Consider the following 18121-nt stretch of genomic DNA (forward strand, 5'->3'; position numbering starts at 1 on the left):
CCTGTGATCCTTTCACAACCAGGCCACCAAGTGTTTTCCATAGGTTTCCTATAAGGTCTTGTGTCATACATCAAACAGCCCCTTCATGCACTTTCATAACATGTTCACTGTGTTGCTGACAGAAGCTTATAGGAAGACGGAGAGTGAATGAGGGTCCCTGTCTTTCGCCTCCATCTTTCAAGTGACCTATTAAGAGTATAAAGGAGAAAAACTGAAGAAGTAATGAATGAGACGTTCATTTCAGCGTGGAGCAGTGTTGGCCTACCTTGTGTGCAAATTAGTGCAGCGAAGCTTCGGCAGGATTTTCCGTTGTAAAAACAAATAATGGCCTTGAAACAGGGAAGCACCTCCTTCAGGCCCTCCACCTCTTTGCCCCCCACCCCTGCTGTGGTTTGAGACACCAAAATATGGACTGGACGATACACAAGGCAGCAAAAAAAAAAATAGATTTAGGAAAATAAAGCCACTTTTGAAAGAATGTGCACACATTAGGGGTTCCATCTTTTTAGGTAAAATCAATGTGCAACTAAAAACCAGTTTTAAAAAGCACATTTTAACTATTAGTTCATATTAACTTTGGTCATTAATGGTGCAAAGATGCATTTTGGAAATTCAATTCGCATATTTTGATTATACTAATTTCCTGGAGAACATCTTACCAAACATGTTCAAAGGAAGACAGACTGTAGTGCATCTTAAATGTCTGTGACAGAGGCCTGATGCAACTGAGTTTCTTTCCCCTCCTCATTCTCAACTGGAGCACAGCTTCAAAATCAAAAAGAAAAAGCTGCAGGGCTGACGGATCTGAAATGACTCAAAACCATCCTGCACCTGTGTCTCCCATCTCTCCGACTCCAGCAGTTGACCTTTTTATTTCGAGATGAACAACTTTCAGTGAAGAGCGACCGCAGCTCTTTCCAGCCGAGGTTATTTTCCCAACATGAGGGCAAACAGACAAAAACAAACTCGGACTCCAGTTCTTAATTTTGGAACAAAGCGTCATAAGTGTCTCAGAAAAAGCAACACGCCAGTGCGAATGATGAGCGTACACGCATGTGTGTGTGTGCGCACACAACCGTGACTCAGGATGCACGTACACCAGACACAAATACACATATCACACACGCTCGAAGGAAAGCAACTTCCCTAAATTTTGCCATCTGGGGACATTTTGGTGGTTTGTCTGTGTAAATTTACACAGTTGTGGTTTTTACAGAGCTGCTAAGAAAAGTCTGTACGGATATGTGGAGCAGTGGAAATGCGTCAGTAGAGGAGGAACATTCACCTCTGAGGACAAATTCATCCATTCACACACACACATTACACCCTACTTGGTTTGTGTTTAAGGGTGTGTATGACCCTGTATGGTCAGGGTCATGGTCTTGAATGTAGTTCAGACTGGGTAAACAGGTGAATACTGAAAAGCTGCTAAAGTAGGTTGTCTATGAAATGATCTTTTTACGTTGAAAAATCTAATTTTCTGTTTGTCCAGAAGCAACTGACCATAATATTTGAACATCTCTCTCACTCTTAAGTCCTCTGTGTGACCCTGCAGTAACCTGGTGCACCAAATATTTGCACTGTACTGCTGATGCCTGCAACAGCTCTGGACCTGAGACTTGTGGTGGAGACCAGACTCCCTAAAGATTGGCTTTGATGCATTTATGTATAAAGATTGTTCCTGGTAAAGTAAAATTCCAGTTAGTTACCACCTTGTGATTGTCTGCCTTTCAGACCTGAAGACCTGCATCTTGGTTTGCCTGATTTGGACTTGAGGGAAAGGACTTGAGATTGGACTTGGGTGTGTCTCAAATGTCTTGATATGTGACCCCAGACTGAGGTAAGTCAGCCAGTAGGTTTGGATTCACCTGATGCATGACAGTGGATCACAGTTCATTGTTCTCAACACCTGTTTGATTATTTTATATGTGATTTTGCCTCATTTTGATGTGTATCTATCATGGATCAATACCCTCACTCACAGCATAATGATTTCATCCATATTGCTATTGGACAAAACAACTGTTATCATATACTTTTAAATTTTAACTTTTCCAAAATTAAGACAAACAACCTTGTATTTGGATATTCAATGTCTTTTTAAATTGTTTTATAAAGTCTAATGGCCGGAAAATTTAAATCCTTGTACGTGGATATAACTGGGATTGGCTCCAGCCCCTCCCACGACCCTAAAAGGATAAGCTGTATAGCTGATAAATGAATGAATAAATGAACTTGGATGTATATGGTTTCCACTAGACACTGTCACAATAATCAGAAGTCTTATAATTCCTAGAAAGGAAGGGAAGAAAAAAAATGGGGCAGAAGTGGAGGGCAGGTGAGGGGTTTAATGAAGAAGTAAGAGGGGATGGAGGAAGGAAAGGTTGAAATGAAGAGAGAGAGAGAGAGAGAGAGAGAGAGAGAGAGAGAGAGAGAGAGAGAGAGAGAGACTGCAGGAGAAATGACTGTGAGGTACAACTATTTCTGGAATGCACCTTCACTTAAAGTCTAACCAGGCAACACACACACACACACACACACACACTGTGACAACCTAACCTGTTTCTACAGTATATGATAAGCTAATGAGGGCATTGGGTTTCCATTCTTTCTCCACAAACACTATCTGATTTAGGGGACTTCCTGCATTCTTTGATATTAATACTTCACCGTGCGTGCTGCTTCATGTGTGTGTACACATGCCAGAAACTATATACACCTTATAAATGTCAATCCTGCAGAGGGGTGTGTCAGTGTGAGTGTGTTTGCATTTATTTCTTTCATCTGTTACTTGGTGCATAATATATTTAAAATGTAGTATTTTATCAGAACTATATATAATGTAAAGACTGCTGATGTTGAGTTTTCTATGTTTAGTTGTATTTTTGGTGTTATATATTGTACAGATGCACCACATGAACAGCACACAGAAAGAAAAACTAATGAACTACGTAACTAAACCTGATTCGGTCTCTCTGTACATTTCTCTCTTACACACCTCGGCTGCTTTGTAAGTGAGTAAAACTTTATTAATATGGCACCTTTTTTTAACACAGGTTACAAAGAGCTTCACATCAACATAATGTTCGAAAATACACATTTAACACACATACAAACAGAGACAGCATATATAATGCAGGATGAGCATGACAGTGAGTGCGTGAGCGGCAGGTGACTCTGCAGGTGTTGGAATGACATGAACCGAAAATAAAGACGAGCAGGAATCAGTGCTAACGCTAGCTAGCTAGCTTCACTAACTAGCATCCACTTTTTGAGTGAAATACGATGGACCCCCAAATGTTTAAAACACCTCCTATTGATAGTTTTTAATAATAATCCAGCAAATGACAACGTGAAAGCAACGTGACAGGGGTCTCGTAGGGATTAAGTGAAGGCCCCACAAGAGACCCACAGGTTTAATGTTGTAAAGAGACAGATCTAAAAACACAGTAAAAACCCTAAAAAGAGCTGTGTATGTTTATTGAAATGTTCTGTATTGACAGTTGTAGGCTGTGTGACATTAAAACTGCCGCTCATCTTCTAGCAACAATGGTCCTCAGATGTCAGTCAAACACTGCCATGGCAACACCCTCCAAGATGAACCATTTTGGAAAATTCTGCGCACCGTAAGGTATTATTTTCGTTTATATTTCTTTATACAAAAAAATGGTGAAGAATTCATATTTAAAACTTTAAAACCTAAATGTCGTGTTTTCTGTTTGGACGAGTGTGAGTGTGTGCTTGACGTTGGTTTGACTTCAGTTCTCCCTGTTGCTGTCACATCCACTGTCCTTACTGTTTCCTGTTTACACGAGAAGACTTCCTCTGAACTTACGGAGACTTCACACCAAAGAGCCACAAATCTGTCCTCTCTCTCTCTCTCTCTCTCTCTCTGTACAGATAAATCCATAAACAATACCAGAGGGGGGATGAATAAAGTATCACTGGCCCTTCTACTCTTTTGTCCCTCCAAAGGAACTGATCAATGGTGGAGAGTAATAGCAGGAAGCTGAAAGTTAAAGCGGCTCAAATGGCCAAATTTTCTTTCATCTCTCTTTCCTTTCAAGATGGTTTACTGCGCAACACACACAAACACACACATTTAAACACAGGCACACATGCTCACCGTTCTGAGAGCTCTCTAATGTCCTGCCATGCAGGTGTGTGCTAATCTTCTAAATCCAATAATAATAGCAATCCTGATCTTCATATGAGCCCAAGTAGATCAATGGAGCAGCTGTATGGTGTGTGTTTACGGATTAACAGACAGGTACACACGACTTTACACAAACACACTCGTATAAAGTAATACACATTGTATTTGTACCAATTAGTCCAGTAAGAGATTTGGAGATCTTTTTTGTCCCCGTTGTCTTTTTAACTTTTGGGTAATTTGGTTTCTGTTATACAACAATTTGCTTTTCTGGCAATTTACCATTAAGATGTTGATGCTAATGTCAAACTTGGCGGCAGGCCCTTTCAGAAGAGGACGTCTTTACTCACCAAAAAAGGTGGTGTGCTGGGTTTGTTCACCATGGTAAGGTGCCAGAGGTGCAGTGTCTGGTTTGAATCCTGGCCCAAGCAACACCTTATTTATACTGCAGGCTCAGACCTTCATTGGTCACGCATCGTGCGCATATGTTTTTATAAAAAGAAAATTTTTTTTTGCATGAGTTTGCATTCATGATTCAAGGCAGTGGGCCTCCCAAAATATCCCTTGTTGGCTCAGTGGTACACTTTTGATGAGTGTGCAACAATGGGCAGGACTACTGTTGAATAGCACACACACACACACACACACACACACACACACACCCACACACACACACACACACACACAGATGGGGGGGATTTACAGCACTGAGACAATGGAAGAAAAGGAGGGAATCTAATACACTGACATGACCTCGGAGAAGTTTATGATCGTGTGAAAGAGAGAGGGATAGAAAAGGTTAAGAGGGATGCTGGAAAATAGATGATGATGAAGAATGACATCATAAGTTTAGCAGTGTAATTTGATAATTCCCTTTAATTGGATTATAGCGGCTGAGGTGGTTTGGGAATTATGGAAACAGGGAGGACAGAGATGGAAGAACTGAGGAATGATCAAAGAAGGTGAGGGAAAAGGATTGACTGAAAAAAGACAGATGGAAAAACAGGCCAGGAGACAGTAGGACTGGGGAGGGAAAGGAGGGAAGAAGAAAGGGAGAGGAGAGGGAAGGGCTGCTGATACAAAAGTAAGGAAGGATCCAGTAAAAGGAATAAAGAACTAGGCAAAGATACAGATACAGACGATGATGGGAAGACAAGCTGCAAAGGACCAAAGGAAAGGAGCAGCAAAGAAGGTAGTGGACGAAGAACAGAGGCAGATGGACAAGGGAGGAGGAAGGGAAGAATAGAGGGGAGATTACAAGGAAGGACTGAGGGAAAAAAGATGAGGGGATGGATGAAAGAAGAGGATACGAAAGTAGCGAGGGAACAATTATGTGGAATGATGAAAAAGAAGAAAAGAAGTTGAAAGAGGAGAAGGAGCAACTAGGGAAAGGAAAGAAAGAAAGGGAAGGAAAGAGGCTATAAAAAAGGGAGGGAGTAAAGAAAAAGGGGGCCAAGGAGAGAGGGAGGGAGAGAGAAAGGGGAAAATCCAAGTTCGCCATCAAACCACAGTTGAAAAAGTAACTGGGCATCTCTTTCATCGGCGTGTGTTGCTGTGTGTAAAGCTGCTCTGTAGCTGCATGCCTGATGTGACGTGTGCGTATGTGTCTGGTCGCGGCCCGAGGGCACGACTGAGTGAGTGACTAATTGTGCTGTCTGCTCGCCATAACACACACACACACACACACACATGCAAACATGCACACACACCGAGATTACGCAATCGCCATCAGGATAATCTCCTTGGCCCGGTATCCCCCCCCCCCGGAGGATGGATATCGACACGTCTAGATTACTCTCTCGTCTGGAAATCCTTCACTTTGCTTACCTAATCCCTGACCTCTGCTTACATTACACCATCCATGCATCCATCTCTCACTCCATTCCCATGCTCGCCCAGCACAGAACATTAATCCGACACTTCTTGGAAAATTCTCGTTTCTTCACTGAGCTGTTTGGTCTGACTCGAAATTACATTACAAAAGGATGTGGTCATTTTTAACGTTTTAAACCCGTCTGCATTGAGTTGGATATTATGTAAACAGTGCGCCGCTCTTACCACCCAGTCCACTCACAAAGCGCCAAGATTTCACCGTTGCACCGAACGCTCGTGGACGTGAAGCAGCCGTAGATCTAAGATGACCTTTCATGCTGCGTTCGCTTTGGTTACTGTGACTCATTCTGCTTGTTGAATATTACGACATTGAGTTTAAAACTGAGGAAGCTGAATTGCTGTTTCATAATACCGTACTTCTCCATTGAAAAAAAAATTCACAACATCCCGGTTTGCAGTCAGTAACTTCTTCAGAGTGATTTGACTTTATATCGTCGGGTGGTTCTTACATCTACTCCTAACCTGATTTCCTTATCCAGAAAACTCACCAGAACTCTTCTCTAATGTTGCTGTACCATTTCTCTGCCTCTGCGCCGGCGACATCCAGGGCCGGAGGTATTATGTTGTGAGGCCGTCCGGCCGTCTTTCCCATTCTCGTGAACGTGATATCTCAGTAACCGCTAGAGGGAAATTCTTCAAATTTGGCACAAATATCCACTTGGACTCAAGGATGACCTGATTACATTTTGGTGGTGGTGCCAGTCTAGTTCTTTATTTTGTAAAACTTTATCTGTGTCATACATCCCGCCACCATATTCAAATCAGAGTGTAGGAACAAACGATCTACATGGCCTTTTACATCGACAACGACTTGTTGCTTACGGGACACAGTTTGAGATTATTGAATGAACAACTAAATTAGACAATTTTTAAAATTACCTTCCTTATGTAGACACATGAACCACACAAGGCTTTGTTTTAAAGCTGGATTTTTAGTTACATCTAGTTTAGCCTTGTAGAATTAATACAGCCTATGTTGCATCGTCATGTGACTTCAAAAGAAAGGAAGAAAGGAAGGATTGTGTTGTTAATCTGCTGTAGTGTTGAAACTGGTATATGTTGAAATTACCTTCTCTTGTTGTGGTCTTACAGTATACGGCGTGATATTTGAATTCACTTTGATGTAGCCTGTTTCTGTTTGCAGTTGCACCAGCCTAATTTCCTTATGGGAATCATTAGAGCTTCATCTTACCTCTAATGTCGTGAATAAAGGCTTTAAAGATGATTATGTAGTTTGCTGTGGCGGCCAACGTCCCTGCTGTTTGATGTAGAACAAGACTCTACTATTATTCCTCATACAAATACAGATATGGGCAAAGAAGTAATATCCGCTTCCTTTTCATTCCTGGGGCCGAAGGAACAGTGTGATCAGTGACACACACACAAACAAACCTCACACACTTCTGGACCACTGCCTTCAGGTTGAGGATTAACCCCTTCCTTCCCGCCTGCTTCCTTCCTGGCTGTTCATGTTTTGCAAACCAGGTGTGCTCCTCTTCTGTCCTTCTCTTATTGTGTCCATCAGTAGAAAAGTGATGTGTGGAAATTTCCGTGACGAAGCGACATAGATAATGTCACCATATGATTTATTATTGTGTATTTTCTGATCTGTCACCTCTATAACTTTAGGCAATTAAAACCACTTGGCCAAGCTTAGGGAAAGTTCCTGATGCAGGCGCGGGGAACAGGATGTTTCACTCCTCCTGCTTTTGTTAGTCTGAGAGGACAGTAATTACCATCATGACTGCAAGAGGTCCTCGTCATACGTTGATTTAAGTTTTTGCATTTGAGTTGTAACAAAGGCAGAATGATTTGTTGGACGAACAGGACCAAAACACTAATATCGAGTTTCTGAATTTATCCAAAGAATTGCCCAGAAGCTTATGAATTGAATTAAATAACTGAATGTATTTGGAGAAAAGTGGAAAGATAAAGATCACTGAAAGCTTTGTGAATGGATGTATGCAAGTAAATGCAAGTACTAGTTGACGACTCTCTTGACTTTTTTATTTACACATTCTTGCACCTTGCACGCAGTGTCTGTTTGTTCTGATGATTCATCCAGGAGAGTTGCACGTCCAGCCAGGTGTTGAAAATGCTTGAATGGCCAATTTCTCCATGGATTGAATACATGAGTAGAGCTCTGGTTACCGTGATATAACTCCAACTTCTTATCTACTCTATTAGATGACACCTTGTTTTAATTACAAGTAAGAATCTGAATATAAATATAAGTCAATTTGTAGAAAAATACTTTTCAAGAAGTTTGTTTGAGAATGAGAACAAACTCTCTCTTTCTGTCACTCTCCAATTATCTGCACTGTGAGGACACTTTCTAAGAACACTGCACAATACACACTATACAGAAAGTTACTCAAGTACTCTTGATATTCAAGATTTAAAAGACGATAAAACACGCTCAGACGTATACAGAGAAGTCCGCTTCTCTGCAGAGCTGACATTTATCATATCGTCTTTTCTTTTATGTGACATGTCGGTGATGTTTATGATCGCTAGCAGCATTTTCACCTCCGTGTATCCACATAAGGTGTGTGTGTGTGTGTGTGTGTGTGTGTGTGTGTGTGGGTGTGTGTGTGTGTGTGTGTGGGTGCGGTTGCCGGATGAAAATGGAGTGTTAGCCACAGTTCAGGTAGCACTGACACACAGAGCAACAAGTGAAAATCAAAACACAGACAGCTGCTACCCACACACAGAGTGGAGAGTTTACCGTGGAGGACACAGACAAATAGAGACCGAAAGGCAACACAGATGAGGCAGATATGAAGATGTGAAAGACAGGGCAGGAAGGAGCGGGAAGGATAAAAAAGAATTCATAGCCACTTTAATCTTGATGGATTTTATTGATCGTAGCGACTGATGTGAGGCAAGAGTCAATTGACAGATTCTAATGATCATCACTAGCGCTGTGCATGAACGCCCACATGCTGATCAAAACCACGTTCTTTTAAACAAAGTGCTTTTGTTGCCAAACCCTAACCACAGATGGGACTCTAGATGCACTTTGTACGCCCGCCAACCCCCCCCCCCCCCCACCACCACCACCCATTGATGACTGCAGTAATAAATGTAGCGCTTCATTCATTCAGAAAATAAGTTGCCTCAAAACATAACACAGCCAGTAATTCTGTTTCCCACAATTGGTATTTTCTGTTTCAGTTTAGTTGTATAGACACTTGGACTGAAATGTCCCATATTTGACACTTTTCCTGTTTTTTATTTGAAGTCTTGATCCATAAGAAGATAAATTTGTTGTTTAAGAACCAAAAACAATCTTAATGTAGTTTTACATCTAGTAGCTCTAGTAACAACAAGTCGGTGAGCCAATCAGAGGAGAGGAGGCTCCAAGCCTCTCTTCTGATTGGGTAACTGTTTTCTCAGTGATCAAATAAAAATCTAGCAGATTTCAGGTAAAAAATCAAATCCTGCAAGGTTGGATGGTGGGTGCGAGTGGGCGGGGCTTGGTACATGGCTGGGAGCGGTGAGTGCTTTGTTGTGACATCACAAAGTTACAGGAAGTCCTGACAGCTTGTTCTCAGGCTCAGTGTCTGAATAAACGCTGTATGCATTTTTGTGGACTGAGCGCTTTGATACTTTCACAATATTAGTCTAGTATAGTATTGAGTTGCAAATAAATCAATATAACATGACTTGCGACTCTTTTTAAATGACTGAAGACTAAAAGCATGAAAGTTACAAGAAGGTTCAAGGACCAGGAAGTCAGTCAAAAGGTTTTGGCAGCAGGAAAACATATGTCTAATATCTGCAGGTCATGGAAAAATCAAACTCTCTCTGAGGTCGTGATCTAGGCAAACATGGATGTCTGAAGTTTGCTTCACACTCTTCATCTGGCGGATTTGTTCTCGTAAATCTCTTTCCCCTTGCCTACTCAGACACACACTCACTCCAACATAGTCAGACACTCGTGCTCTCTCACACACTCCCTCCATCCATCGTGGCCTTTCATGTATCAATGGCTCCATTGATAGGCCTGCGTGAGTCTCTCTGGGTGGATCCTGCTTTTAGGGTTTAGCCCTCCATTAGACATCCTGACCCTAAATTTCCGCACACACACACACACACACACACACACACACACACACACACATACTTACACATGCACGGATACAAAAATACTAATAAATCAATCGTTATAAATAAATAAATTGTATATAGCCATTTTAGCCATGTAGGTGATGTGAGGTTACTCTACCTGCTAGGCTAGGATGTTACACAATCTGTTGTGCAGTTACTGTATCAAGAAGTTACAATGCAGAGATTAATTTTGCTCTTGAGTGAGAGGATATTTGCCTCCACAGAATATGCTATTTTTCAAATATGTATGGGTGGGAGGGGATTATTCTGCTTATACTATGGCCAGTTATCCAAATATGTGGCAATATGCTCTTATAGTTTAAGCTGTGTGTTTGCACTGCTTTATCTTTGTCAACCTGGGAATAAATAACTCCAACATCAAAGTCTGTTTAAAGGGCTTGGAGAGTAGGTCTACTATTGCACACGAGAAAAGGTTGTACAGCACAGAAAGGCCTTTTTTTAAGCTGTGCAAAGTCTGTTAGGGAAGTCAGCATCTGCCTGGGACTAAAGACTACACATTTGAAAATTAAAAAAAAAAATAATCTGGGGTTGTGGAGTTACAAAGACGTGAGCCAGACATCTGTAGGTCGCTCTTCATCTTCAGCTTGAGGCTCCAGGTTACATTAGCCACTGTTAGCATATTGCAACAGTATCTCAGACAGAACTTTTAGTGGTTGAGTTGCATTGTGGGAAATGTAGAATAAAAAATACCATATATCTGCTGCATGAATTTTGTCGATAGTGAGTCCATCAATGTTATAGAAGTGCAATGTTAAATCTGTGAAGTACCCTTAATGAATTCAGAGGTCAGAGGTCAGAAATAGCCTTGAGCACATTTGCAGCATGTGTTATAGTAAGTGTTAGATGCAGAGTTTTGATTTTTCATGTAGATTAACTTGGAGTTTAAAATGGCTGTTTATCAAGTCGCAGCTGATGTTACTGATTCTAACTCAGAGGGATGGGCGCTTGTTTGGTGCTGTGTAGCATTTGCTGCACTTTTCCAGTATCACACTATCACTGGCAAGTCTAGATAGAAACATAAAGAAGAAAGGAAGGAAGGACAGATAGAAAATAAAGGATAATAGAACACTAATAATAATAATAGAAATTATTATTGTCACAATAATCATAATAAAGATAATAAATCAGTTGCTGAGAAAGGGCTTTGTGTAAAAATAGGTTTTAAGTTGACATTCAAGTAGAGAGACAGAGTTCCCTGACCTGATGCTGGTTGGGAGGCTGCTCCAGATCCGAGAAGCCAGAACAGCAAGAGCATGATCACCCATATTAACCTGAACTTGACCTTTACTCTAAATTCATTTAGATTTAGCTAAGTAACTCCAGTCTAAAACTTAATCAATCTTATATAGTGAGTTTATTTAGGAGATGCTACCGACATATAGATAAAGATATTTCTGTGTTATCCTGTTTCAGACTGGCTGTGGGCAGAGCTCCAGACGTGAGCTCACCGGGAGACTCCCTTTGGTGTGGTGAGGAGGTGAGGGGTGAAGATCTGTGGTGTCTGCAGCACCCACCAGGTGGGGATGCATGTTTTTTTAAATGAGTATAGCATCATACCTACTGTGCTCAGAAACACACCCACCCACATTTTTGCATGCACACACTTGCACATGTGCATTCATCCGCAAATAAATACTTAATGTGCACACATGTAACCCGCACGTACAAAGGAACAGTGCGTGAACGTTTGAGAGGCAGACGTGTCACTGGAGGGTTGATGCTTCAAATCCCTTGTAAGGTTAAACAAGTGGAGATAAGAGTCAATAAGGAGTAACTGCTGCTTATTTAAAGACTCAAGCTGCCATTAAGCAAGGCACCAAATCCTGCAGCGGCTCCAGTGCAGCTGCCCAGTGGCCAACAGCAGACACTGCGGTTTTATCTGGAACAATCCAGGAATGCAATTCATCTCCTCCCTTGGGTCATTACTGTAAAAAAAAAAGAAAAAGAAAAGAAAAGAAGAATCTTTGCTTACTCAGCTTGTCTGGTTGAATGACATACACACACACACACACACACACACACACACACACACACACACACACACACACATATACAAACATCAGACATATCGTGTCACATTTTCCCTCCGTATTGTCTAAACTCACTTTTTACGACCCACTGTTCTCCTTCCGATGTCGAAATCACTGTCTGTGTGTACGTCTATTGATGTGGTTGTATCCATCGTTACACACTTTACAGCCCTCTCACTATTTATAGGCTAAAACTGTCTTATTGTGATCCATCCCTGGTTCACAGCCTGTCATTGTCTGCAGTGATTCACCCATAGAGATAAAACTATGAAATATTTATGACAGTAACAGACATGTCGAACTCACTGGAGCTTTCACTCATACTCATACTGTCTGTCAAATGTATGTATATATTTTAACTAAATTATACACGACAACCAATAGTTTCAGAGATGCTTTAATAATTTGTAGTCTAAAAAGTGTTTTTTTTTTTTGTAAAACACCCATTTGGGTGACAGTATTTTTAAAACAAAGCAAAACTTGCATTAAAAACACTGGCATTGACCAAATCTTAGAAAACAACAGCAGCAATAATGTCTGAGGAAAAAATAAACCCAAAAAACAAAAAACAAAACAAAGATAACTGAGAGAGAATGGGAATTTAAGCTTAATTGATCATAAAGGTGCAGATGTGTAACAACCTCAATGCACTGTGTCTGTGGAGTCATTTTAAGTTAATGTTAGGGAAAGATCATGGTTTCGGTTAAATGTCAATAAAATTGACATGTGCTTCAAGTCAGTGTTGAAATTTTTATTATAACAGTAAACCAAGTGTCTAAACATAACCATATAAAATGTTATCATGCTTTAGTTGAGAGGATATTGTCAATCATTAACTTCATTCCTCATTATGCTGATAAAAAAAACAATTAAAGTGGCATTACAATTCTCTCAAAACATATGCTGCAAATTAATAGAATATAAATGTGATTTCTAAGACACATTCATCTATACGATGGGAAAGTTACATAATTAAAAGTTTACGATATTCCTCACTCTCTCCCATTATTTAAACCGTCTGTCCCTCCATCTGACCATCTGAAAAAGTTACATATTTTTTTAGTTCTCACAAGCTAACAACTCTTGAAAACAAGATTAGCCTTCAAACAGCAGTATTCATATAATTAGTGACAGTGACAGTGAGGTTGAATGCCAAAAAAACTTCATGAGTTGTAAAATGATTTACAGTTACATGGAAGCTGTAACTAATTTAATGGTTAAGCTTTAGTATTCCTGACAGTTTAGCTTGGGGATAAATACTGTATACATGCAGTGGCTTGTGAAAGAAGTCAAACTTGGACAAAGCATTGACACCCACTCACCGAGTAAAAATATAACACCGAGGTAGTTTAATCTTCTCAGTGGCTTTGGAATAACATTGAGGTGAGTGTCACCCGTGCACCGGTCTACTCATCCTCAGGACAATCTGAGGAAGTGCAGATGATGTGGACCGAAACGAAAAACAACACAGGTCGCCTTTTAAGGAGGCTGTGGCTGCATGAAACTGTGGCTGCGTCTCCTCCCTCTCTCTCTGTCCACTAGCTGTGATGTCACTGATAAAGAATTTCCCACCGGCGAGACTGCAGGGAGGCTTTGGTTAATAAGTGACAATATCTAACACGGACTTATTGGCCCCTGTACCACACACACACACACACACACACACACACACACACTCTGTCTCGTCTCATGTGTGTTTTTCTCTTCAGTCTGTCCCACACGGACACACACACATGTTTATACTTCTGTCTTTGTGAGGACATACTGCATTCTCCAGCCCTTTACCCTCACCTCAGCCTTCACAACAAAATGCCCAACCCCAACCCTAACATAAACCTGTGACCATGAAACAAAGTCTTGGTCTTAGAGCAGCCCTTTGAAGGTGTGTTAGAAAGACAGACCTAAATGTCCTTACTTTCCCCAAATGTCCCCATAGGTCAAAAACCTCAAACTGGTCCTCAGAAAGATAGCCACACAAGCACACACACACTGACAGGGACATAAAATGTGATGTATGCTCTGTTTGTCCTGTTGCCTATTTTACCATCTCTCTCTCTCGCTCCCTCTCTCTCTCTCACACACACACAAATTTTTGTCATTGCATAACCGAAAAGTCCACAAGATGTAAACATGACACTGTCAAATTATCTCTTCATGCAGTCAGTCGTTATGGTGAAGATGTTACATTTGCCTGTTTCAGACGCAGAGCATTATTACCACCTGGAGTCGTGTTTCCGGACACATGATGAATCTAAGTTCAGTATTTACTCTTCTTTTAGCTCTGTTTTTGGTCTCCATCAACTCCTGATGGAAATATCTGGCTCTTTAGCTGCTAAATGCTCTGCTATGTTCACTAGCTTTGTCTTTGTGCATTTGGTGTTGGATAGGTAACATACTGTAAATTTATTTTCTCTGAAAACAGCTGCTTGCAACTGCTGGAAATGAGTGTGATGAAAACATTCAATCACACAAATTAATATGCATGCCGTAGAACCAAAACAATAAGCTAAAATACACTAAAATTCTGTGCTCAGGAACTGAAGAGCTGGGTAATAATTCTCTGTGGGTTTCTCACTGTGGGTGACAGCAGCTGCGTTAGACGTGTCATTTTGATCCATTGTTCGTGTAGAAATAATCATTAGTGCAGGATTAAAGTTAACAAAAACACACTGTGGTATTGCAACATGCCACATGTGTACGTCCTCCCCAGCCTTCACTCCCTCACAGACATCTCTGACTCACCTTGATGAAGTCACCGCAGTGAGGTCAGTGTCCTGCTTGACTGGGAGCGGATTAAACCTGCGGTACGTCGCTGTCACACTGGCCTCAGGGTAGCTTAAGCTTGACCGCGCGGGGCAACTCTATGTGGCTCAGCAGATTAAAATGTGTGCCATGGTGCGGGTGATGTCATGAAGTTGAGTCGAGCTCTGCACATGACCTATATTGGGTATCATCAGTCTTTCTTTGCTTTTCACATGGACTTCAGAATATACTGTCTGTTACAGGGTCAGTTCACAAATAATGGAAAAAACATATGTGTCATTTGTCTAGATTTTGCTATGAATACACTGAATTTAATAGAGATGAATGGGACTTTATTTGTGGTTTTGTTCAAGGGGTGTAAGAGTAGGGGGTATCGTGTGCTGTGCAGTAAAACCCCCTCAGGCAAAGACCTGTCCCTTTAAGTACACTGTTTTGCGGAAAGTGCTTGTTGGCTGCTATGGAAGGAAAATCCATCCTGTTTATTCCATCCAGCACATTCCAAAAATTACAAAGGTCATACTTTGTCATCTTTCTCGCAGGAAAACAGATTTGAAGGTGGAAATGACCGTGAGCTTTCTCATGAAAGTCTGTGCATGTGGGCATTCTTTGTGAGAAAAACAACAAAAGCAACTGCTAACATGGAAACTTTATCAACAATTCATTGGAATTTTTTTTTTCATTGTTATTTCTATTAGGGAAACCCCATGGACGCTTTATGGTTGTCACCATGGCGACAACACAAGGGGTGAGAGGTTGTTTTTGCAAGACATAAGATGGCTGATTGGACAGGAAAGAAAATAGTGCTATCATCATGTTTGCTTCTGATTGTTTTCCTAGAAGTTTTCAGCTTGACGATCTCTGATAATTAACCAAATGGAACCTAAAAAGGAAAATCATTGTTTGGCTGATCTGTGCACCACTTAGTAGATGGAGTCTGTGATGGGAATGTGTGTCTCCTTTCATTTTAAAATGGATGGGATGTCAGAACCTGCCTTTTCACTTCCAGTGTGTTGGTGTGTGTTCCCATTTGTAGGTTCTAGCTCAAGGACACCTGACGAAGACACCGGATTGCTGTGGGGGTATTTTGTGTACCAGTTTCGCTGTGCACTGTAAAGGTGGTAGGCCAGGTGATAACCAAAAGATGTCCGGACTCCATCCCAGATTTAACCATCTAAATTTAAGCTTCTCACCAGACTCGCACCATAAAATATTTAGTGTATGTGACCTAGAATAAATGGAGCGAAGCCTGTGAGGCAGTTCAAGCAGACAGTCAGGCAGACGCTCTGCACTGTCACTGCAACATACGTATATCAAACACACCTTGGCTTTCTATTGAATCTGTCAGTACTCTGTCTACACTCGTGCAACACTGCTGACAATATTAACCGCTACCGCTGCTGCTCAGTCCCTCATTGATCCACCTTTAGGCTCTGTCTCGAAAACTACGTCCCAGTTCCTTGTAAGCAGGTTTTAGGTGACCTCGGCACAGTGTTACCGCGAGGTAAATGCTCACGTCAACATGCTAACATGCTCACTATGATAATGCTAGCATGTTGATGTTTAGCTGATATATGTATATATATGTATGATAATTAGTATATGCTATATAGCTATACCATGAGAATGGAATATGAATTAGGGAAAGCGCTTGATTTCTCCTCAGGGGGGAAGTTTATTTTATCATTTATCATCCTTCCCCAGTCTCTGCTGCGCTGACTTTGATGTATGTTTAATGGAAGTGATGAGTAGGAGCCTCGATGCCAAACATCAGCTATAAACATGGGACTACTTAATGTTTGCTCATGAGCCGGATGAATGACCTTTCTTGTTCATCCAGGAACAAAACAAACAAATCTGTGTCTTGTCAGATTTGTTGTGTAAATAAAAGTTATCATCTGTAAACAACCTGCCTTACGTAATGTTAACCTGATACAGTGTACACACCTGCAGTACAGTGTGTGCATTCAGTGTTATGACTGGTTTTTACTATGTGCTGCCTTGATAAGACATTGCTGGTGATGACTCAGACTGTGTGTGTGTGTGCATGTCTGTGAGTGTGGGCAGTGTGTGTCACTGTCTATAGGTGTGTCCCCCCGTCTGTTTAGAGATTTCACTCTCTCTTACCCCCCCCACCCCCCCAACCCACGCTGTGTGCCCCCATTTTCCCTCCTTCTTCGTGCCCCTTTTACCCGCCCCCCCCCCCGTCACACTCTTGGTCTCAAAAAAACTAAACAAATATCCTCCACATACACACATTTTACTCTCACTCTATTTTTGATCACATTCCAACCCAGTGACTTCAGACCAGAAATGGGAAAGTGTGTGTGTGTGTGTGTGTGTGTGTTGTGTGTGTGTGTGTGCGCGCCCCCATGATGTCAGCTGTTTGTTTACATACTGTGGTTGTGTCTGGGGCACCAACTTGGCAGATAAGCAGGGTGGGAGTGTGTGTGTGGTGTGTTTATGTGTGTGTTTATGCGTGCGTGTGCGTGTGTGTGTGTGTGTGTGTGTGTGTGTGTGTGTGTGTGTGTGTGTGTGTGTGTGTGGATTGTGGGTGTTGAAGTGAGAGAGGACGGACATGCCAGACATGAAAGAGAGCATAAAAAATGTTCTGTTGAAAGTCAGTGGAATGGCCTTGGGAACGATGAGCTTGTCAACTTCATAGACTCTTCATTGTTGAGCAACTGATAATTGAGTGTATTCCTGTTTCTCTGTCCGTCTTTCTCTCTCTCTCTCTCTCTCTCTCTCTCTCTCTCTCTCTCTCTCTCTCACCCCAGCCAGAGGAAACTGCTGCATAATGATAACAGACTCGGAGACAATGGGTTCAACGGGCGTAAATACACATGCACAAACACACGCATGTTCACGCACAATACATACACACACGTTGTGTTGGTGAAGCTTGGGGGTCAGGGGTCCTGCCTGTGCTGCTGATAGTCTCCAGACCTTCTGAAATTATTTATCAAATATGGAACAATCCGGACATACCAGCCGCATTTCTGAGCTCTTTCCCCCCCCCTCAAAATGACCTGTTGGAATAAAGAATTATCCCTCTCCCTCCTTCCCTCCTCCTGCCCGGACCTTGTCTGCCTAGTGATAAGGTCAGATTGGGTTTATTTTGGGCTACTTGCAATACTGCAAAGAGTACCAA

The sequence above is a fragment of the Seriola aureovittata genome, chromosome 3, assembly GCF_021018895.1.
Source record: "Seriola aureovittata isolate HTS-2021-v1 ecotype China chromosome 3, ASM2101889v1, whole genome shotgun sequence".
NCBI classification, from domain to species: domain Eukaryota; kingdom Metazoa; phylum Chordata; class Actinopteri; order Carangiformes; family Carangidae; genus Seriola; species Seriola aureovittata.